Raw genomic sequence first — 25,357 nt, forward strand, 5'->3', positions numbered from 1 at the left:
GACAGCCCGTGAGAGGTTAGCGTGCAAAGAGCGGTAGCGAGCCCAATAGGCAGAAAGTTTATCACCAGGAAGCAGCGACACTGAAATTGCACGGGCAGGTAGATATGGCGTATGGTGCTGGCGACCTTCATAAGAGGTCGTCACTGGAGCAGTAGGTCGGCTCGCCAGCAAACAGTACGAATAACTGACAGTCCGAATAAGTCCTGTCTGCTTGACTTAAGTACTTCTGATAATACTCCACGAGGAGGTAGCGCTTGGAAACCAATAGTACAAAGTAACTATGCCGACTGAGGTGATCACGTAACTACGAGGGGCATTCAGTAAGTAGTTCAACACTTTTTCTCTGAAACCACATTGGTTTTATTCAGCATTCCACTACACCATCTTATTCTCCACTCCTTTGGCCACAAAATCCTATTTTTCAACATAATCTCCGTTAATTGCGGCGGGCGTACGCAACCTTACTGAGAGGGCCTCTATGCCCGCATTGTACCACTCTAGTGGTAAACCTCGGAACCAACATCTTACTAAATCAATAACCTCCTCATCATAAACGTACTGCTTCCCGCACAGCGAGTCCTTCGTTGGGTCAAACAGACGGAAGTCGAAAGGTGCGAAATCCGGGCGGTAGGCGGATGAGAAAGAACAGTGCGTTCTGGAGAAGGAGAAGTACATTTGTGGCGACGAACACGCTGAAGTCGTTTCTTCAATGTCCTGAGGGTAGCACAAACACTTCACAGTTGATAGTTGCACGCAGAGGGAGGACATCAAGCATAGTAACTCCTTCACAGTCCCAGAAGACAGTCGCCATGACTTTATCGGCTGAGGGTGCGACTTTGAATAGTTTCTTCAGAGGAGAGATTGTGAGGTGCCACTCCATGGACTGACGTTGTGTTTCCTATTCATAGTGGTGAATCCATGTTTGCCGCCTGTGACGATGTTCGACAAAAAATTTTCACGATCAACCTCGTAACGCGCAAGCAGTTCTGCACAGATGATCCATCATTGTTTTTTATGGTCTTCTGTTGGGGTGCTAGGATCACAGCGGGCACATACTTTTGAGTACCTGAACTGGTGGATTAGTGTGTCAGCACTACCAATAGAGACGTCCAGTTAGGCAGCGTAATGTTTCAAAAAAAATGGTTCAAATGGCTCTGAGCACTATGGGACTCAACTGCTGAGGTCATTAGTCCCCTAGAACTTAGAACTAGTTAAACCTAACTAACCTAAGGACATCACAAACATCCACGCCCGAGGCAGGATTCGAACCTTCGACCGTAGCGGTCGTGCGGTTCCAGACTGCAGCGCCATTAACCGCACGGCCACTTCGGCCGGCAGCGTAATGTTTGATTGTCATCAGTTGCTCACCTCGAATGAAAGTATCCGCACGTTCCAACAGTGCAAGAGTCGTAGATGTGTGCGGCCGGACAGCACACAAGAGATCGGGCAGGTTTGCGCAACCTTGTTGCGGTGATGACAGACACATCGCCCTATGACTCACCGTGCTTTTGTTGACTGCCAGGTCTACGTAAACATTCTGCAAACGCCTCTGAATATTTGCGATACTCTGGTTTTCCTCTTAAAGAAACTCAATGACAGCTCTCTGCTTCGAACGAACCTCTCTTACAGACGCCATTTTGAAGGCTACATATAGCGCCACCACGTATCAGAACTTCATGAAATACTGGGGGCTGAAGCGGGAATATTCCACGATATCCCACAACAAATTCTGCGTTTTCAACCGAAATTGTTAGAGAAAGAAACGTGTTGTATTACTAATTGCACCCCCCTCGTGTATGGGCCTATCTACTGATTCGAATAACAATGAAGAGGCAATGAATCGAAATGCGGAGAAAAGAGCTGTGTGTAACAGACTGACTAAAATGGGCGGATTGTGCGAAACAAGGAGTATTTAATCTGGGTTATGTAGGATAGAATGAGGAGAATTTAATTGAAAAGTGGTCCAAAGCTTGACTACAGCAAGCACGATGAAGTGGATTCTGGTTGAGGTAGCTATGAAGGTATGAAGTGACTTTCACAGGATAGACTAGCGTAAAAATTACATCAAACGAATTTTCTAAATTATTACTTCAATAAACAACAAAAACACTGGTTCATGAAAGATTTATGCCTGTTCCAGTTTCTATGAATAATGTACACTGATGAGCCAAAACCTTATGACCACTGCCCAACGCGAATCTGAATGCTGCCTGGTGGCGTTGAGAGAAAGAAGCACAATAAGTAAAGCATAGCAGCGCAGCAGCGACCAACGGGGTATCATTCTAGAGACGTTACAGCCCGCAAATGGGAATATCTACTGGCATTACCGACTTGGACAAAGGGCAAATTGTTATAGCTCGACGCCTGGGTACGAGCATCTCGGAAAGTGCGGAAGTGATCGGTTGTTCGAGTGCTACTGTCGTGACCATCTGTGAAAAGTGGTAGTAGCGCTGTCAAACCTCGAGTAAGCGACAAGGAGTTGGACGTCCACGACTCATCTCAGAAGGTGGAGGTTGGAAGCTCGGCCGCTCCGTGAAACAGGGTAGACAACAATCTGTATAGCATATCTTGCGACAGTGTACAGAGATAGTGTTTCGGAACACACCGTTCAAAGCATTCCGCAGCGAACGACTTCTACGCGTTTCCGTGTTGTCCCAATGACACTGTCAATTACAACTAACTGAAACCCTCAGCTGCCGACATGTGTTGTTGATATACTTCGATGTGGGCAGCTGAAAATGTGTGCCCCGACCGGGACTCGAACCCGGGATCTACTGCTTACATGGCAGACGCTCTATCCACCTGAGCCACCGAGGACACAGATGAATAGCGCGACTGCAGGGACTTATCCCTTGCACGCTTCCCCTTAGACTCACATTCCCAACTGTTCACAATTCTACATACGTAATGTACCTTATAGACATTTGCCCATTCACTTATTACTCGCGCACGCTTTGGCGATTTCCGTAAGAGTTTGGGCAACCTGTGCGCATTCGCACAGACGAAGGTCAATGGCTGGGTAGCCTTTAACTATATATATGAAGACAGTAACTGTTCATGAAAGAACAGAATACTGTCGATGACCGTGCAGCTTTTCCCTGGAATAAATGATAACTAACTGAAACCGTTAGCTGCCGACAGGTGTTGTTGATATGCCTCGATGTGGACAACTGAAAATGTGTGCCTCGACCGGTACTCGAACCCGGGATCTGTGCGGATGCGCACAGGTTGCCCAAACTCTTACGGGAATCGCCAAATCGTGGGCGAGTAATGAGTGAATGGGCAAATGTCTATAAGGTACATTACATATGTAGAATTGTGGACAGTTGCGAATGTGAGTTTCACGGGAAGCGCGCAAGGGATAAGTCCCTGCAGTTGCGCTATTCATCTGTGTCCTCGGTGGCTCAGATGGATAGAGCGTCTGCCATGTAAGCAGGAGATCCCGGGTTCGAGTCCCGGTCGGGGCACACATTTTCAGCTGTCCACATCGAGGTATATCAACAACACTTGTCGGCAGCTGAGGGTTTCAGTTAGTCATCATTTATTCCAGGGGAAAGCTGCACGGTCATCGACAGTATTCTGTTCTTTCGAGAATAGTTACTGTCTTCGTATATACTGTCAATTACGATTGGAGTAGGCATTGGATCCTCAAGATTAGACCGTGGATCACTGTATGTGTGTCGCCTAGTCGTGAGAACCACGTTTCTTCTCACTCCAGTTCGATGGTTGTGTCCAGATACGTCGTCATCCAGGCAAACTGCTGCTGGAAATAAGCTCCGCGCGATTGACGGAGGCCAATGAGCGCAGTTCTATACTTCGGGGGTCATTCACCTGGGTTTCCATGGGACCTGCGGTAATACGAGGGCAAATCAGAAAGTTTTTGCCCCTGTTTATTTTAGCCAAATTAAGGCTGCAAATGCGAAGTCAACATTTCCATTTACAGCATCGTGCCGGCCGTATCTGCTGGTAGCTCCGCTACACGGCGCTGCTGCCAGTTATTAAAGATGAACGCGGTTGTGCTTCACACGTCCATGGCGTTTGAGCAACGAAGTGTGATTCGTTTTCTATGGAGCAGGGGAGGAACGCCAATGGAGATCTACAGGGAAATGCAGTTCACATATGGGTAAACTGTCTTCCTTTGAGAACTGTGAAGTGGTGGTGTTGTGAGTTTGACAAAGGCCTTGAAGTCTCGCATGACAATGAGAGGTCGGGGAGCCCGCGTTCGTTGCTGACTGACGGCAACATGGCGCGCGTGGATGCAATGGTGAAAGCAGATCAGCGTGTGTACATCACGGCCATTTCCGGGAGCTTGACATATCGTGTGGGAGTGCTTACGACATCGTTCACTGGGCCTTAGGGTACCGGAATGTTCAGGTTGGTGGGTACCTAAGCAGTTTTATGACATGATCAAAGGCAAATGAATGATGTTTTCACTGAATCATCTGGAACAGGGAGGGTGAAGGTTTCCTGGTCCGCATTGTTACTGGCGATGAAACGTTGACGCTGCATTTCCCGCTGGAATCCAAGCAGCAGAGCATGGTGTGCAAACATATGGGTTTTTTGACAAAGAAATGCCGTTCGGCGCCATCTTTTGGGAAACTGATGTTAACGACCATCTGGGATAGCTGTGAATCACTACTGCTGGATTTCATGCGACAAGGTGCAATCATCAGTGCCGACTGTTATTGTTCCATACTGTCCCGTCTGAGGGGTACCATCAGGCGAAGGCAACGAGGGATTCTCTGTGTGGACAACGTGACTCGGCTCCATGACAATACGAAACCACATGTGGCAATCAAGACTGCCGAGAAGCTCCAGGCATTATACTAGGAGATTTCTTGGCCACCCATCATACAGTCCAGACCTCACCACTAGTGATTTCCATATTTTCGGACTGCTGAAGAAGTTCTTGGCAGGACAGCGGTTCAAAAGTAGCGATGAAACCAAGACAGCAGTCCGGCGGTGGTTCCATAGTCAGCCGGACGAAGTATACCACAGGGGCATCTCAAATTTAGTTCTGTAATAGGAAAAATGTGTGAACCGGTGTGGGGACTGTGTGGAAAAATAGTGTAAGACACGTAGAATAGGGTGTACTTGAGGGCATTATGACAGCTGTGGAGGCCGGCCGGAGTGGCCGAGCGGTTTTAGGCGCTGCAGTCTGGAACCGCGCGACCACTACGGTCGCAGGTTCGAATGCTGCCTCAGGCATGGATGTGTGTGTTGTCCTTAGGTTAGTTAGGTTTAAGTAGTTCTAAGTCTAGAGCACTGATGACCTCAGCAGTTAAGTCCCATAGTGCTCAGAGCCATTTCAACCATTTGAACAGCTGTGGATTACCTGAATTTTATTTCCAACCATCTTTGTGCATGGTGGGTGGTGATGGTATCACAAGGCGAGGATCATGCTACACCAGTTTAAGAAGGATTATAGTGAACTTACGCTGATGCTTTGGCCACTAAATTTGCCTGATCTGAACCCGATGGCACACATTTGGGACACCATGGGACACAACTTCCATGCCTACAAAACTTGTGAGCAGACACTAAGTGCCACATACCTCCGGAAGTCTACCAACGACTTGTAGAATCCATGGCACGCAGAATCGCTGCTATATTGCGTCTTTTTAAGACACGAACAGTGTACGTTACAGTACTGCACACAAGTGCACTTCTTGATGAATCCTCAACCACATTTTGTTGCACTTTAGTTCCCAGAAGTTACTTCAGTTTATACCATCAACAACTATTGTATTCTTTGAAGTAATGTAACGGCCGCAGTATCAGGTGAGACATCCATTTGGAAATGGTTCAAATGGCTCTGAGCACTATGGGATTTAACATCTGAGGTCATCACTCCCCTAGAACTTAGAACTACTTAAACCTAACTAACCTAAGGACATCACACACATCCATGCCCGAAGCAGGATTCGAACCTGCGACCGTAGCGGTCACGCGGTTCCAGACTGAAGCGCCTTTAACCGCACGGCCACACCGGCCGGCTATTATTCTGAGTTTCGGTTTTGTGCCCAAAACATATGTGACTCAATAAGACTAGACAGCGTTGCAATATGTGAACTATTAAGAGTAATAGCAAGATACCAGCTTGTCATGTGTGACAGAAACAGCAGGGCTTCGAGGAACGAGAGTAAGAATTAGCAATGTTGAAGTTATAGTATACAATCCATATAAAGGCAGTAGTTAGCATAAATCAGAAATTTTTAAATGTTACGGAGCAGATAGTGAAATGGCTCGTTGTGCCTGAGAAGGTAAAAACAACGACTGCATGAAGGGACTATTCTGTAAAACGCGAAAGCACACGACCGGATAAGGCTATCGGTGAGAGGGAGGGGGAGGGGGGCGGAGAGGCGCACGGCAGGAAATACGTGTATGGGTGTCGACTGTTTAGGGTGAGGGAAGGTCATTTAAAGCTGAAGCGCCGAATACGTAACCCGTGGCAGCCAGTCAACTGATAAAACAGGAACGGCAGTAATACACAATCCACCTGCACTGAAGTTTGCCGACATCGTTTGGCACGTTTCGTGAAACGTTTTTCATAGAACAAACAGGAGCTTCACATTGCTGTTAGATATGAAACAGGATAAAAGAGGGGCAATTGCATAATTTAATTTTCCGTCAACCCATTAGAGTTAAAATATAAGTCCATATTGGACAAGGACATGGATGGTAATGGAGCGCGGCCTTGCTCGAGGAACGATTACAATGTCCGCCTGAAGTGATATAAGGAAAGTACAGAATGCTCAAATTGGGTAGGCTAGATAGGCATCTGAACGGTGATCCCGCCGGCTACAAAAAAATGGTCATGGTGAAATAAGGGGAGCACAGCCTTAAGAGAAGTTCCTAAAGAACAACTGTTTTATAGGTACGATACCGTGATTAACTGATAAACAAATGGGTGGCAAATTAGAGCAGAACGAATCCTTTGGTCCCCGGCACATTAAATTTGACATTAATGCTAAGGCTCGGAATGGATTCGCAGAAAAGTCTGGTAAGAACGCACGAAACAGTTCCTCCAGAAGTTACAGAGGACAGAAAATGTACTCCTAACAGATGGTGCCAAAAGTGTTCGACCGAAAGTGCTAACGACAGAAAAGTTGATCGACGTGCAAGTAACATGTTCCGTGCGTACCGTGAAGTCTTTACGGCCCCTATCTAGCTAATGTGGTGTCTCCGTTGATAATGCCGACAAGGTACAGTGCAGGTGTTTAAAGATGCATCCGTAGATTAGGACCTGTTTATGAATTATTACTTTAAGACAGTATACAATGAGTAGCTTTCTATCAATGGCTGATGTCATCCGTAACACTATAAGGAGAAGAACAATGTGGTTTCTTTTCATCTGACGAAACACGGTACCATCTTGATGGACATGTGACGGTACTTTTTTTCAGTTGACTTCCATCAGCCATAATATAGTTGAGGAAACGCATGACACAAAGCTATGTTAATCTTTCTTTATTGTTACTGTAGGTTTCGGTAAAATACCATCTTCTCGATGTCTGTATCAACGATAAAGAGAAATCCAATCACAGAAAAAATATATACAAACATCGTTAGATTAAGTGATAAATACAAAGTAACACATTAAACGACCCAGATGTCGTTATACGCTGCTACGGTCGCAGGTTCGAATCCTGCCTCGGGCATGGATGTGTGTGATGTCCTTAGGTTAGTTAGGTTTAAGTAGTTCTAAGTTCTAGGGGACTGATGACCTAAGATGTTAAGTCCCATAGTGCTCAGAGCCATTTTTGTCGTTATACATACTGACATGTAGAACTACATTTTAGCCAAGAACTCTTCATAATGGCGCATCTTCGCCACAATGGTAAATCTTTTAACATGCGGTAAACAGTAACCCATTATATGACAATTAAAACTGATCGTAATGTAGTGATCGATCATGCAGAGTGTAAAATCGACTTTGTGAACTATTATATGTTACATCTCTGCACTGTTAACTTCCATGATCGATCATCTTTGGTATGTGATTTGACTTTTATGCTCACTACATTACCATCATTTGTTATTGATGTCTAATGAGTTACTCCATAGCCTCCTGTGTTAGAACATTTACTATTGTGTAAAGATACACCATTATTCAGATTTGAGAGTTAAAATGTGATTCTCCATGTCAGCTGAGTAATATTAGTCTTTTTTGTAATACTCTGTTTTTACCCATTAACCTACCAATGTTTATGCACGTTTTTTCAATAGATGGTTTTATCCTTTCGTTGACGCAGACATGAGGAAGTCGGTTTTTTTACTACCGAAACCGGTAGCAATAACAAAGAGAGACCGTCACAGTTTTATGTCATGCGTTTTCTGAAAGAGATGTGAATGGCAGAACTGACGCATTTGGGACACGGCGACTCACATCAGGCCGGCCGCGGTGGTCTCGCGGTTCTAGGCGCGCAGTCAGGAACCGTGCGACTGCTACGGTCGCAGGTTCGAATCCTGCCTCGGGCATGGATGTATGTGATGTCTTTAGGTTAGTTAGGTTTAAGTAGTTCTAAGTTCTAGGGGACTAATGACCACAGCAGTTGAGTCCCATAGAGCTCAGAGCCATTTGACTCACATCGATGGCAGGTATGAAATTTAAATGTTTGGTGTGTATTCTCACGTAGACGAATGTTCTTCACATTCTTCCAGTGCAGGATTAACACCGAGTGCCACGTGCAAATGTTACAATGTATAAGAACTACACGCGAATAGCAGCTGAAGCACACGTGGCTTCATCCGCAAAATACTAGACAGTCTGGAACCGCGCTGCTGGTACAGTCGCAGTTTCGAATCCTGCCTCGGGCATGGATGTGTGTGGTGTCCTTAGGTTAGTTAGGTTTAAGTAGTTCTAAGTCTAGGGGACTCATGATCTCAGATATTAAGTCGCATTGTGCTTGAATCATTTGAACTACACCGTGTCTGTGCTGAATCGGTGTTTTCGTCACCGCTGCTTTCGAATGGGCTGAAGCTCTCTCTCTATTTATCTCCATGCGAATTGTTCTTGACGAGATGCCTTAAGGATGCTGCTTCCAGTGCTGACGCTCATACTATTTTCGAATTGCAAAAATAAATCGAACGATGTGTTGCGATAATTCCTCTACAGATGAGTACATATATGTTTAAGAACATGCAACGTCGTTTTCAATTATACGAATCAAGTAATGGAAGCTACTTTCAGGAACTTTTGTGATTTAGACATTTTCCTGTAAGGTTGTATTAATTTTTTGAGCAAAAAAATGGTTCAAATGGCTCTGAGCACTATGGGACTTAACATCTGAGGTCATCAGTCCCCTAGAACTTAGAACTACTTAAACCTAACTAACCTAAGAACATCACACACATCCATGCCCGAGGCAGGATTCGAACCTGCGACCGTAGCGGTCGCGCGGTTCCAGATTGAAGCGCCTAGAACCGCACGGCCACTGCGGCCGGCCGACAATGAAACATTTGTAAGGACATGCAGAGGAGAAATAACGAATAAAAAACACAAAAGGGTAACATTTGTTAATTGCTTACCATGTTTACGTTCCAGGCTACAAACTTTGCTCAGTAAGATGACTACCTGCATCCACAACAGCCCTGAACCGTACCAGATATTACTCTACTGCTGTCCGAAGCAACGGAGGACGATGCAAAGTTCAGTTGTGCGGCACGGCTCGTGCACGGTTTGAAGATCGCATTCGGCGTCCAGCATTTTCAGCTATTGCAACAGTAACTTCTTGAACAATTTGTGGCGCAATTGGTCGTCGGCCTCTCCCAGGACTAATGTCGTCAACCCTCGGTACGGGAAGAGGATGTCTCCATATTCCTTTAATTCGCGGATACGCGCGAAGAGTAGCAGCACTACGGCTGTTGTTTTGATAAAACAGTTCTACGAGTGAGGCCCTGCCAACCTTGTCCAGACGCATGTTGACTGTTTGCTACTGCAATGCACACTGATGCTTGTGTTCAACCAGCACCGGCACCCGGCGGAAAGTGATGACACTAACACCATTAACAGCCGAAATCCTGCAGTGCACAGTCTGGACATCATTCCTATAACGTTGAATACGGTGAATAGTTTTCCGTCTCCACTGTCTCAAGTAGCGAAAGACTAATTAGAACCACCATGTACGTCCGGCAGTTCGCATAGACGCAGCGTGCGCGTGCGATGGAGACCGCGGCGGGTGCAGCCGTGGTGTGCTCGGTGCCTTGTCAGCGCAGTGTTAATCATACCGTGAGGCACGGGGAATTGTGAGCGCGTCCCACCATTGTCGCCGCGCTACTGAGTGCGAGGACGCGTCCAGGCCGGCTCGTGCTGCTGCCAGCGGCGCGCATGGGGAGAACGGAGGACGGCTCCCACAATTATCTGGCGCAAGAATGCGGCCCGGCCGCTGCCCCTGCTCCAGTCATGTCGATGCTCAGCACGAGATACTTCCGGCAGCAAACTTGGCTGTTCTACGGGCTATGCTGCTAGTATAGCCGACACACTTGCGACTAGACAGATGTAATACCACACTGATCACGTAAATAAGAAACAATCAAAGGAACAGCATTACCCTGGGGAAGGAAATGGCGGCTGGCGTGAAGCTCAGTCTGTTGTTATCATGGCACTCCTGCAGAAAATTGTCACGCGTAAACATGCAACGCTACATTCCGCTTCCTTATCAGGACGTATCTGACAACTGAACGCGTGAAAGTAGGGTCGCTTAAGGCGCGTGTGAGGAAACAACTGGGAAGGCCACATTCGTTCATTGGCGTCGAGATAGTAGCAGCAAGCTGAGCTCGGACAACATCTGTGATAAAGACGTTTCTGGAGGTGTCAGTTCTTCTTTTTGGGTTAGTGTACTCGACGGGGGGAAGGGGGGGAGTCGGTTATCCTCCCACCACCCTCTCACTTTCAACCTATCTTAGATGTGAACTATTTTAATAATAATAACAATAAAAATACAACCAATATTAAAATATAATAATAACAAATTGTTAGTTATCATGAACAATGTAAAATATTTTGATGCCCTACAGTATTACGGGTAACTAAAATATTTCTGTTTGCTGATGACACTAGCTTGGTAGTAAAGGATGTGTGCAACATTGGCTCGGTTTCAAATAGAGCAGTACATGATCTCAGTTTATGGCTCGTAGAAAATAAACTAACGTTCAATCACAGTAAGACTCAGTTTTTACAGTTTCTAACACACTATTCAAGAAAAAATGACGTTTTAATTTCACAGAACGGGCATATGATTAGTGAAACTGAACAGTTCTATTTCTAGGTGTTCAGATAGATAGTAAGCTGTCATGGAAAGCCCACGTTCAGGATCTTGTTCAAAGACTTAATACTGCCATTTTTACTATTCGAACGGTATCAGATGTGAGTGATACTTCGACACGAAAATTACTCTACTTCGCTTATTTTCATTCGCTTATGTCGTATGGTATTATGTTTTGGGGTAACTAGGATACATTCTACAAGGATATTTTTAGCCCAGAAACGGGCAGTTCGGACAATAAATGGTGTGAGTTCACGAACCTCTTGTCGACCTCTGTTCACGAGTCTGGGTATTTTGATATTGGCCTCTCAATATGTATATTCCTTATTGTCGTTTCTTGTTACCAATATTAGTTTATTCCCAAGAATAAGCAGCTATCACACGGTTAATACTCGGCACAAATCAAACCTGCATTTGGATCGGACTTCCTTAACTCTTGTGCAAAAAGGTGTTCAGTATACTGCTGCACCCATTTTCAATAAGCTGCCACTCGAATTCAAAAATCTTAGCAGTAATCCACGCGGTTTCAAATCGAAACTGAAGAGTTTCCTCATGGGTCACTCGTTCTATTCTGTCGAGGAGTTCCTTGAAAAATTAAGCTGATTCTTATTGTATTGATGATAGCGTTTACTTAAACTTATAGACTAACTTTTTTCAAGTTCATGAACATTTATTTTTATCTGTTATTACTTTTATGTTGTAATTTCATGTACTAACACGTTCCATGACCTTGGAGCTTTCCTCCTCAATTTTGTCCTACAGAACTTGACGTGTAAATAAAATACTAAAAATAATAATTATGACTGCTTTGCCCACCTCCGTAGCAGAGTGATCAACGCAAAAGACCCTCATGTGCGGGAGGAAGAAACCAGGTTCGATTCTTGGTACTGCGACGAGTGGGTGGACTGTACCGGTGTGCTCACGGCCCCGTGATGCCAACTGAGAGGGTGCCTGATTCAGAGGCAGCGCCTCCAAAGTCGTGACGCCAACAACGGGCGGGAGTGCGGTATGCTCACCCCAAGCCCCTCCATATCAAGTCCGATGATCAATGACTGAGAATGACACGGCGGTCGGTCGACTATTACGTGGGGTTTTCTTTTCCTCCGTGACGATTATCTGTTTACTTCAGTGAATAGCACGAGGGTTGCCCAGAAAGTAATGCACCGCATTTTTTTTTCTCAGCCGGAAACAATGCTACGAATGCGAAAAGTTGTGTATGTATTATTTCAAGTCTCCTGAGTGATCGCGCCAAGAGGGAGCTGAAAATCTTGCGCAGCGCGCATTCGCTCTGCAGCTTTCGCAAGTTAGTTTGAGGTTATTTCCCAGACTGATAGACTGCAAGTGTTCTATATCAAAACGTTCGTCTCGACTTCCACTACACCACTGTTGTATGTTGTAAACGATTTACATTTGTACCTTCAAAATTGTGGAGATATCATTTTCACATAGACATTTCTCGAAAATTAAATGTTGCAAGAAAACTAAGGATGTTTTGTTCTAGAACGATGTCGCCAAATAAATGTTACTCTTACTCATACATACTACAGCTGTCATCAAGCCGAACGTTGGTTTGGACACTACAGTTCTGTACTAGGCATGGTCCTATAGGACAATGTGTTCCCTCACCTTCCTCCTACCTCTGAAGTTACTTACAGAGCCAGTCATAGAGGGACCTACAGTTTAAAGAGAACCTGTTATCACGACGCAACTAGGTATTTTTCATTAATAAGCATGGCGAGTAAGAAAACAAGTAACGTGACAGATAAAAATCCAAGAACTGACCGGGGAGTCGAACAACAGACCTTAGGCCAGTAGACCGGCTCTTAACTATTCATAATGTATATTTCTGTTGAACACACGTGGAATATACACTAACAAAAAAAGGGACGTTCAATAAATAATGCAAAGCCGCGCGGGATTAGCCGAGCAGTCTAACGCGCTGCAGTCATGGACTGTGCGGCTGGTCCCGCCGGAGGTTCGAGTCCTCCCTCGGCCATGGGTGTGTGTGTTTGTCCTTAGGATAATTTACGTTAAGTAGTGTGTAAGCTTAGGGACTGATGACCTTAGCAGTTAAGTCCCATAAGATTTCACACACATTTGAACAATAAATGGCTCTGAGCACTATGGGACTTAACATCTATGGTCATCAGTCCCCTAGAACTTAGAACTACTTAAACGTAACTAACCTAAGGACATCACACAACACCCAGTCATCACGAGGCAGAGAAAATCCCTGACCCCGCCGGGAATCGAACCCGGGCGTGGGAAGCGAGAACGCTACCGCGCGATCACGAGCTACGGACAACAATAAATAATGTAACACTTTTTTTCTCGGCCTATTTCGGTTGAACAAATGCGGAATTTACGGTGGGACATCGCGGAATACTTCAGCTTCAGCCCCGCAGTTTCATGAAGTTCCGATAGGTGGCGGCGCTATACGTAGTCTTAAAAATGGCGTCTGAACGGAAGTGCGTTCCAACCTGACACCTGCTGTTGAGTTTCTTTTGGCGGAAAACCACAACACCGCAGATATTCATAGTCAGTTGCAGACTGTCTACGTAGACATGACAGTGAACAAAAGCACTATGAGTCGTTGGGTGAAGCGTCTGTCATCAACGCAACAAGGTCCGATCACCCACATGCCGGCCGCCCGCACGCAGCTGGCACTGCTGCAATGATGGAACGTGCGGACACACTCATTCGAGGTGATCGACGGATCGCAATCAAAGATGTGGCTGCACAGTTGGACGTCTCTGTTGGTAATGCTGACACACTCATTCACCAGTTGGGGTATTCATATGTGTATGCCCGCTAGGTTCGACACCGCAAAACAGAAGAGTTTTTTTTAAAAGAATTACACTGCCATTTGACTGTATATTATTGTATTTTTCTTAAATACTATATAGATTTCGGCTTTTGTGCAGTTATCGAGTACAATGCTAATAGTTCTTAGACCTTTAAAACTTTTAACATTGTACTCGATAGTGGCGTAAAAGCTTAAATCTAAATAATACAGAAGAAAAATATAGTGATATACCGTCAAATGGCGGTTTATTCTTTCAAAAAATGATTGTGGCTCAGCACTACCGATAACATTTTAAAAGAAGACTATTAAGGGCAACGGAGGGTCGTCTGTGCGGAGTTGCTTCCACGTTACGAGACCAATCGTGACAATTTTTGCCAGACATCGTCACAGGCGATGAAACATGGATTCATCACTTCGAACTGGAAACAAAACGGTAATTCACGGAGTGGCGCCACACCATCTCTCCTCCAGAGCAAAAGTACAAAGCCGCACCCTCAGCCAATAAAGTCATGGCAACGGTCGTCTAGGACTCTGAAGGGATTATTTTGTTAAATGCCCTCCGTCATAGTTCAACGATAAAGTCTGAAGTGTACCGTGATACCCTCACTCAGCAAATTGGAGAAACGACTTCAGCGTGTTCGTCACCACAACAATGCAAACGAACTTCGCCATGACATAATGATCTCGAGGTTGAAGCTCTTTTGTCCGTGTTTGCTTTACAATACGTATGTTTTTGGAGGGGGTCCGCCTTTAGCATGTTTTTTATCTCAAACATGTTTCACTGCAGTTGCAACATCATCAGTGGGCTTTTATTATATGGCTGTTAAACATAAAGGATGGCCGTGCGGTTAAAGGCGCTTCAGTCTGGAACCGCGTGACCGCTACGGTCGCAGGTTCGAATCCTGCCTCGGGCATGGATGTGTGTGATGTCCTTAGGTTAGTTAGGTTTAATTAGTTCTAAGTTCTAGGCGACTGATTGACCTCAGAAGTTAAGTCGCATAGTGCTCAGAGCCATTTGAACCACATAAAGGATGTTCTTTACTGTTTGAATACATGTAAATATTAGTTCTTAAAATAGTAATTACAGGTTTTTCAAGAACACATAAAATTATGTATTCATACCTTTATACCATAGGGTGTGGTTTTCCTGATGTATTATTTTTTATAGTGCCTGCTTTCTTTCACAGTTTGTCATCTGCAGCCATATACAACTTAATGTGGACAAATTTGTCTACATTGTCTACGTAAACAACGACTTACAGTGACGGTGTCTCTGGAATTTGATCACATTATCAACTAAAAAGATGTGACTAAGGGCGAACTGTTTTTTGCTAAGACCTCCAAGTCAGTAGTTAGCCTGGACTGTTCATTGTTGATGTAGAGATCGAGTATAATGTATATTTTTGTTATTTTAATCGATAAACTCTGTGAAACATCTCTACAAACACCACATCACTATCACACAAAATAAAACCGAAAATATGTATAGTAGAAATACATAAGTTTACAGAAATGGATCTCATGATAAAAAAAAAAAAAAAAAAAAAAAAAAAAAAAAAAAACAGCAAGTCAGCCGAACGGCATTATAAGATAGCTGCGAACGAAAGCAATTTGCTAGAAATCCAGGCGGATTTGTCCTTATCTCTGCACCTTCAGATCACCTTTCCAGATCAATCGCTTACACTGAAACTGCAGGATTTCCGCAAGTGTTCTGGACGGGTTCGGTAGAGAGGGGGGGTGTTAACGAGACAATTTGTTTGCGCTAAGTAGAAAATCTGTGGCTGCTTTTGATACGAATTCATTCCGGAATTCTCATTAAGCAACGCAAAGAAATTTCGCGTAAGATGTAAATAAGTTGGACAGGGACTGGCTTCGAGCCGAGCTACGTCGGAATACGAATCAAACTCGTTTGCAAGACGCCGGCCGAGTGGGGCGCGGGCGCAGGCATTTTCAAATGTAATTATACTGAAAACAGAACGGCGGCGCGGCTCGTGGTGTCTATTACTTCTGAGATGAAACGAAATAAATCGATCAGATACGTGCCATTAAATGCAGTCCGGGTGAAACCGGACGGAGGCGTTACAAGCAGGTGATTATCATCAGCACTTGCTTAAAATATGCAGACTGGCAGAGCAGAGTCGAGCCACAGCCTAGGGCAACTTACACACGCGGTTGTCGGTTCATTAAGAACAGATCGACACGATACCGCTTGCTGACAACGTAGCAACATTAGCAGTAAAGGAAGATCTGAATCACGTCCGTGTTGCAGCGGCAACGGTGTTTCCAAACAAGTTTACCTGAGCTTCGAGAGAAACAAAGTAATAAAACCTGGACGGAGGCAAGAATAGAAACATTAACACTATAAACAGGAAAATGAAATAATGAAATGGCCCAATTTAATTTCTTGACTCCTATATTAACGACAAGGGTGCTAGGTGAATAACATTCAGTCTTTGGTGCGAGGCGGGAAACATTAATTCATAATCATTGTTCGTCCAACAATAATTTCCATTCAGTGTAGCTGCACAGTGAACTGTCTGTCAGTTTTAGGTAACCAATTATAAACTTATTTGTGACAGAATGACAGTTCCAATTTCCTTTTTGTGTGATTTCCAAGGTGAAGTTAAGTAACCACTGGAGTTGCTATGTAATGATGAACACAAATAAGTTACTCGCGATAGTATCAGCAAACTAGAAATTAATCTTAACATGTGGTCGACACCGCAATGCTAGCACTATAACAAATAAAACTTAACAAGACGTCAAAGTTACTTATCGCCCTCATTGTAAGGGTAAGTTACCATGGATACAGCATGAACATCGCCAAGGTCAAAGACTCTAGCAGAGAGAACCTGCAGATTACCTGGGCTCCCCTGTAAGGATTTACGCTGAGTAAGTAACATAGCGTGCCGTCTTTTGAACAGCAGTTTACCGTACGGTACCCATTAATAACCTGGGCTGTAGCACGACTTTGCGAATGGATGCTCAGCTGCAGACCTTTTATCAATTAGTCAACTTGTTGCAGACATGCGATAGACAATTTTCGCTCCTATGATATCAACCTCGTAGTGTTCTACAAATCTGGTGAAAATGACATTGCTCGAGTTGTAGCTAGTTGCGCAAACGATCCGAGGCATGCCCGCTATTCGACAGCATTCAGCAATTCCTCAGCAGTATTGGTCTGAGAATTTCTTGAGGAGCCCCTGCAAATATTTAAGGACTGCTCATCGAATGTAGTTTGAGACAGCTGCAGATGTGAGAGTTCAGTCTGAGTTATCTGGAATGTCTTTCTGCTAAATCCGTACTGTAGCCTACTAAAGAAATATGAGTGCGGTATATGTGGCCAACTTAGCTGTTGGACTGAAGGGTTATCGCTGGGAAGAAGTAAGTATGCCGCTGACAACAAACATAATGCTACAAACGTGCTGCATAAAAGAGTGACAAAAGGAGTGCATTCATTCATTCGTTATACAAGTGAGGTAGACAATATACAGGTAAGTTGTAGATAATTTCGTCCTTAATAGAACAGCGTTACTTTCACACGGAAACTTAAATGAATCCAAGAATCATGATGTACTGTCTAGCAGTTGACTATGAATGTAAAAAAAGTATAGAAAAGCACAATTTAAGGAGAGTGAACGAATGAAAAGATCCGACAACATTTGACTCATTTGACCGAAAAACCTGCGATAAAAAACCAAAGGCACACATTTTTATCAAATATCTGGCGACGACATTTAAATGCTTTTTCCAATGTAACGACACACCGAATGCCACAGATAGACAAAGGAACAGATGAAGAATCGTGAAGATATCTTATTAGATCATTTATCCTAGAGCTTCGCGACCTGTTTGAGTTATTTGCCGAATCGAAACGGTTGAATAGAGCGATTAAATTCAATTAGAAATTCTTGGGTCGGGACGGACTTGCTTATGTCAGCAACAGTGTGTTATTAAAGGAACATACGTACAACGGTAGAAGAAAGAAAATTACTCGTATTACTTATTAGTAAAGATGTCTATAGCTCACAAAGGAGTTCAATTGCATTAACAAAATTTTTGATCATTTTCCCAACAACATAAAATGGCTGATAGGTAGTAAAGCAATTTTTAAATGTAACCTAAAATCTCTTCTTCTGGATAACTCCATCTGTTCGTAATCGAATTTTTATTTGAACAGCTGGTGGCCTGCAAAAAACTAGTTTTAAGGGTAGCTACCTGAATAGCACTCAAAAATAGTACGAGGCATGTTCAGAAAGAGAGCGTACTGTGACCGTAATGGGCTGTGGTTTTTTGTCTCTTGAGGTTTGGCAATAATGAGTTGTAGAGGGGGATCCCCCGAGTACAACGAGAATCGCAGGAACACAGCAGTAGGTACACTCACGCTGTGGTGAACTTTGCGCCACGTGCTGCAATCCGCTTCCTACTCGCGGAAGGAATAACACCTACCGAAAGTTTTTCGCGAATCAGGACGGTTTACGGCGAAGATGTTATTAACACAACGAGTATGCTTAAGTGGTGTAGGGAGTTTAGTGGAGGCAGAACAAATGTTCATAACGAACAGAGGAGTGGAAGACATTCCATTTTAACTGATGAGTTGATGCAAAAACTCGAGGAAACTGTTCGTGAAGACCGCCGATTGAAAGTGGATAAAATTTCTGCAGTGTTTATTCCACGAGTCTACAGGACTCTCTCATACGAGACACTCACAGCAACGCTGGGACACCGGAAACTGCGCGAGGCGGGCCCCAAAGCAGCTGATAGAGAAGCACGGGAAAAATCGCGTCAATAGTGCTCGCGAGTTCCTTGAGCGACTTCAGTTGAAAGGGAGGATTTTCTGAGCTCTGTTGTACACGCCTGAGGCAAAAAGACAGTTTTCACAGTGGCGTCACACATATTCCCTATCTTCCAGAACACTCAAAATCACAATTCGGGCAAAAAAGAACATGGCCTCAGTGTTTTGAAACCGAAAAAGGCACCATTTTGGTCAAATTTCGTAAGTTAATTCATGTTAAATTTTGGCTTCTATGCCATTTGGTAGTAGTAGTATGGTATTCTGCCTTACGGCAGGTCTTGTGGTAGGTTAAGCCTCTTCCAGTTTTGTCTGTCCATAGTCAGTCTTTTCATTTCTGAATATTTGTCTCCTTTCATATTGTCCAGCATTTGATATCTTCTTTTTCCTCTTCCCCTTTTTCCCTCCACCATTCCTTCTATAAACAGTCCCTCCTCAAACAATGTCCAATCCAGTTCCGTTTCCTCTTTCTGATAACTTTCAGCATGTTTCTTTCTTCTCCAACTCTTCTTAATACTTCTTCATTCCTAACACTGTCTTCCCATTTCACTTCTTCCATTCTTCTCCATACCACATCTTTAGTGCCTCCAATCTTCTTTCATATTCCTTCCTCAATGTCCAAGTATCCGCACCATATGGTTCAACGCTCCAGATGTAACATTTGGCAAGTCTTTTCCTCAGATCTTTGTTTAGTGGTCCACAAAGTAATTTCTGTTTCCTCTTCAATCCTTCTTTTGCCATTGCAATTCTTTTCATAATTTCTGTTGAGCAATACATATCATCCATTATTGCGGGATACAAATAAGATTTGCTTCGCTACATGGTCCGTTTCCTCATACAGCATGTCATCTGGGGCATGGGCGCCCCATTTTTGCATTTTACTGTTATGCTTAAATAACTGCATTACGAAGCAGCAAATTTACTGGAGCCTTAGGAGAGAGTGACACGTATTACTCAGAGAGTAATGTACACTGGTGTCCAAAATTAAGGCAACAAACCGCTGTTTCCCCGTCCTGTGTATAATTCACTGTATAATCACACAAAATGCCAACTGATGTCGTACGATCGTGTTCTGCATGGAAAATGGCATTTCGGTCACCGGAAAACCACTCCAACGATGACTTCAGGGCACCTATCAAACGGTGTAGTGTTTGTCAGGATTGTTGTCGAGCGCCATAGGAAGAATGGAAGTAGGTCAGTGGCAAACTCATGTGACCCCATGGCTTAACGTGAATCGCCCTGTCGTTTCTTGAATGTGGCGACAGTTTATAGAGACCGAAACTGTATTCCGAAGAGCAGGGCATGGCCGACCACGTGTGACATCAGAGAGAGTTATTTGCTGATTTGCTGTAAGGGCACGACGGTACAGCCGTAGTACTGCGCAGCATCTGGCATCTGACCTCGCAGTATCCACTGGACGTGTTGCATCGAGACAGACTGTGTAGAGAAGGCTTTGACAGAGTGGCATTTATTGGCGGAAACCTGGTGTATGTGTGCCTCTGAAGCGTCTTCACAGAAGAGAACGTCTAGAATGGAGTCGTCAACATGCCACGTGGACAGTCGAATAGTGGGCCAACGTTCTTTTCAAGGATGAGTCCCGATTTGGTATGGAGAGTTATTTTGGACGTATTAGCATCTGAAGAGAACATGGAACACGATTTAGAGACCCAAACTTCGTGGAAAGAGACCGATATCGAAGAGGATTGCTAATGGTGTGCGAAGGGATTATGTTGACCGCTCGAACACCCCATCATGATATTGTACGGGTGAACCGGAAAGGTTTAACTGCTGTCAGGTATCGTGACGAAGTCTTGGGACCTCGTGTATGGTTGTTGCGAGATGCTGTGCGTCCAGACGTCGTACCAATGGACAATCGTGCTCCACCTCATAGAGAATGAGTGGTCGGCTTTTTCTTGGAAATGGAAGATACTGCATGAATGGCGTGGCCTGCTCACTCTCACGATTTGAATCCCATAGAGCGTTTCTGGGCTGCACTTGGGAGACGGGTTGCATCACGACAGCATCCACCAAACACTCCTCAAGACTTGCGACCAACTGTGCAGGAAGAATGGGCGTTACTACCTCAACATGACATTGATGACGTTATTCACAGGGCCTCCCGTCGAGTAGACCGTTCGCCGGGTGCAAGTCTTTCGATCTGACGCCACTTCGGCGACTAGTGAGCACATTCAGCTGTCGGAATCAGAGTGCAAATCTGTAAAGTTGGAAAAAAGAGGAACATTTTCGTCTACTGTTATGCATGTTGTAGATATTTACATTCTGTATTCTTTATATTGGTTCTAGTTTGCTATACCTTTTTATACCGTTTTGTAGGAAAATCAACGCAACCTTGCAAAATTTCCATTTGTTACTTTAATTTTGGACACCAGCGTACTCGTGTTGGGCTCGACATACTTGTTAACTTAAAATTTACTAAATTCTTCGGTGATAAAAATCTTCTCGCAACAACAGGACGCCACAACTCGGCTAATAACCCGAGAAATTTCATCAATGAAATCCGTCGAGGAAGCCTGCATTCCCTTTCGCATGTTGTGTCACAGTCAAGTAACAGAGCTCGATGAAACTTAGGACCATACATATAAAGAACTGCTACAATATAACATAGAAGGTAATTGAAAGAAATATTCAATGAGACGAACAGAAATGATACTTTCATTCAAAGACAATTTTTCCACTGAAGTCGCCCCAATTTATGATGGTCCCCTGGACATTAAAAAAGGTAATAAATGTTTCTTGATAGTGTGTGTGATCACCACGGACGGCAGATTATGCTCTGCAACATGCTCTCACGCCAGCCACAGCTTGGTAAGAAGTTCTTGTGGTCGGGCGTTTCCTTTCTCCCCCAGCTGACAACTGCTGGACGCTCGTTGGTGCATGTGGGCGTGCTACAATATGCATTCCACTCGTGCTCGATGGGATTGAAGCCGGGGGAACGGGCACGCAAGTCCCTTCGCCAAAAATCCTCTCGTCTCAAGAGCTGCTCCACCTGCGCCGTTGCACGAGGCCGCGCTTTGTCGTCCATATAAGCCAAGACCCAACGCACCTTTAATAGGCGCATACGGGGAGTGCGGTGTCACAATAACGTTGACCAGCGATATTCCGTTTTTAGGGATTTGGAGGTCAGTACGCCGATGCAACATTATGCCCCTTCACACCATAACACTTTGGCCACCAAAACTATCAAGTTCGACAATGCTCCTGGGCTCAATGCGTGTTCCCAACTCTTGCTATATGAGCGTACGTTCAGAATCGTCTAATACCACTGCTCTACGTGTGCTCTCCACTAACTCACAGAGGTACATCGGTTTAGACGCAACGCATACGCGCCGCCTATACCTGAGCTAAATTTTTTCGGGGCCAGAAGATATGTAATACCACGCAACTATCGCAGGAAAGCTCAACTCCGGCACAAAGAGGTAGGAACGTGCGTTGTCTTGCTAAAATGTAAATGTCGTCTGACTATGACCTTCCGCCGGGTAGACCGTTCGCCGGGTGCAAGTCTTTCGATTTGACACCACTTCGGCTACTTGCGCGTCGAGGGGGATGAAATGATGATGAGTAGAACACCCAGTCCCTGAGCGGAGAAAATCTCCGACCCAGCCGGGAATCGAACCCGAGACCTTAGGATTGACATTCTGTCGAGCTGACCACTCATCTACCGGGTGCGGACATTGTCTTGCTGAAGTACACATCTCCACTACGTTACTGCAGTTAACAAAATGGATGCATACGCCTGCCAACAAATATGTGTATATTTCACCTGTCTGGGTCGATAAAATACGTATTTCCAGATAAATAGTACCGAAATAACCTGACTGTTACTACCATAAGCTATATTCATAACCATAACGACGCATTTGTTCCATTGCAATGGAAATCATCAGTGCAGGTGAAATTTTTATACACTATGTGCGTCTAGCGCTACTAGTCCTAAGCTCATGCTACGGTGACGTTTGTAGCTTCGGTTTAGTACAGGAATTTCAGTGAGCTGCTGAATTTTGTAAGTAAAGGAAAAAGGAGGAAAAAGTATCTTACTGACATATTGAAACACATCAGCAGCAACAAGATGGTTCAAATGGCTCTGAGCACTATGGGACTTAACATCTGAGGTCATCAGTCCCCTAGAACATAGAACTACTTAAACCTAAGGACATCACACACATCCATGCCCGAGGCAGGATTCGAACCTGAGACCGTAGCGGTCGCTCGGTTCCAGACTGCAGCGCCTAGAACCGCACGGCCACCACGGCCGGCAGCAACATGAAACAGCATTTAAAATGAATATAATTTCACTGTCTATAGAAACACATTATATGCGTTTTTAGAATACAAGTTGTGTCATGAAGCCGAAATTGTTGCCGACACTAATTTAGGGATGAAAAAAATGCATCAAGGGTAGGCCCAAAAATTTGGTTGGTTGGTTTGGGGAAGGAGACCAGACAGCGTGGTCATCGGTCTCATAGGATTAGGGAAGGGTGGGGAAGGACGTCGGCCGTGCCCTTTCAGAGGAACCATCCCGGCATTTGCCTGGAGTGATTTAGGGAAATCACGGAAAACCTAAATCAGGATGGCCGGACGCGGGATTGAACCGTCGTCCTCCCGAATGCGAGTCCAGTGTCTAACCACTGCGCCACCTCGCTCGGTCCAAAAATTTCAGAGAATAACATATTATATAGTAATTTCAGTGGTAACGATGAATTCAGACAGGATGAATACTTCACCCGTAGAGAAGATGATGATGCATGAAGTCGACAGGCAACAAGTTTCCAGTCATCAACAGTCCAATATCGGTGTTTTGACGGGGGTAGGTGAGGCGTAAAGCTTTGAGTCGTGGAGTCATCAAGGGTACACGAGTGAGCCTTTGGCTCCGAAAGCCCATATCGACTACGTTTCGTTGAATGGTTCGCACGCTGACACTTGTTGATGACCCAGCATTGAAATGTGCAGCAACTTGCAGAAGGGTTACACTTCTGTCACGCTGAATGACACTTTTCAGTCGTTGTTGGTCCCATTCTTACAGGGTATTTTTCCGGCCGCAGATTTGATGTTTTACCGGGTTCCTAATATTCATGGTATACTCGCGAAAAGGTCGTACGGGAAAATCCCCACTTCATCGCTACCTCGAAGATGCTGTGCTCCATTGCACGTTCAAACTTACTTAAATCTTGATGACCTGCCATTGTAGCAGCAATAACCGATCTAACAACTGCGCCAGACACTTGTTTCATATAGGTGCTGCCGACCACAGCGCCATATTCTGCCTGTTTACCTATCTCTCTATTTGAATATGCATGCTTATATGAGTTTCTTTGGTGCTTCAGTGTATATTAAATACTAAGCGCCCACAAAGTCGGCGACATAGTTCGTATCTCCAGGAACGGGCACTTCCGTCGAAGACGTCTCCATCTCAGTTGTGCCACGCCGTTCTTGCCTGTTCTGTAGGTCACGTAAGACAACACTTTAGCGCACTACGTAGCGCGGAGCTCTTAAATTCAGGCATGAAAACTGTCTTCTCAAAAGAATATAAAATGGTTAAGTAAAAGAACGTCACCTTTTACGTACTTTTTACTTTTGTCTCGTGCAAAGAGAAGTGGAATTCAAGTCTCTTAACAGACATTTCTGAATAAGAGTTCCTCGGAAGGAATGCTTGGAAACAGCTCTATGAAATGTGTCGGCGTACATCGCGAGTACGGGCTGCTGAAGGCACACGTGGTCCTGGTAGCGGCTAGCGGTCCGTAATGGCCGCGGTTTGTTTGTAGTGGGCTGGCGGCTGACGTCAGCGGCGATTAGCGCGGGCATTACACGGGCCGGCCGGGTATCGGGCGCGATCTGCGCGCCCGCGGCGGCCGCCTGCGGCAACTACACCTGCGCTCAATGGCCGCGGCGCGCCTTCACACATTCGCCACTGCCGCTGCCCGTCAACAAACGCCCGTCTCCCGTCCAACACTGTAGCGTGTACACCTCGCCGTCTAACATAATATGTGACCGAATAAGGGCTGTGGATTTGCCCCGGAGCGCGAAATTTGGCATTAATCTACTGCGGCAGTGCACGACCGTGCGAGTGCGTTTGCTAACAGCACGATATCGCCTGCAGCATCTCTCCTGGGCTCGTGGCCATATCGGCTGCACTGCCTAGGCGACTGGAAATCGTAGCCTAGTCACAGGAGCCCCTATTTCAGTTGGTAAGAGCTGATGGTAGGGTTAGAATGTGGCGCAAACCCCACTGAGCAATTGATCAAAGCTTTCAACAAGGTACTGTGCAAGGTAGCACTAGCTCCATAATGGTGTGGGCTGTGTTTGTATGGAATGGATTGGGTCCTCTGGTCCAATTCAACCGATTATTGACTTCGAGCCCATCTGCAGCATTCATGAGCTTCGTGTTCCCAAATACCGCTGGAATTTGTATCGATAACAATGTGTCACGTCAGCAAGCCACAACTGTTCGCGAATGGTTTGATGAACTATCTGGAC

General features: G+C 45.0%; 1 protein-coding gene and 2 non-coding genes across 3 annotated transcripts in view; 1 reads left to right on the forward strand and 2 right to left on the reverse strand.

Annotated features, from left to right (window-relative positions):
- The window catches only part of LOC124612495, a 671,121-nt gene that overhangs the window by 512,069 nt on the left and 133,695 nt on the right, over window positions 1–25,357 (reverse strand). The window lies entirely within an intron of this gene.
- On the reverse strand, window positions 2,744–2,817 carry Trnat-ugu. Its single transcript has one exon. It is a non-coding gene; the product is annotated as a tRNA-Thr (tRNA).
- Window positions 3,394–3,467, forward strand: Trnat-ugu. Its single transcript has one exon. It is a non-coding gene; the product is annotated as a tRNA-Thr (tRNA).

The sequence above is a fragment of the Schistocerca americana genome, chromosome 1 (genome assembly GCF_021461395.2).
Source record: "Schistocerca americana isolate TAMUIC-IGC-003095 chromosome 1, iqSchAmer2.1, whole genome shotgun sequence".
NCBI classification, from domain to species: Eukaryota; Metazoa; Arthropoda; class Insecta; order Orthoptera; family Acrididae; genus Schistocerca; species Schistocerca americana.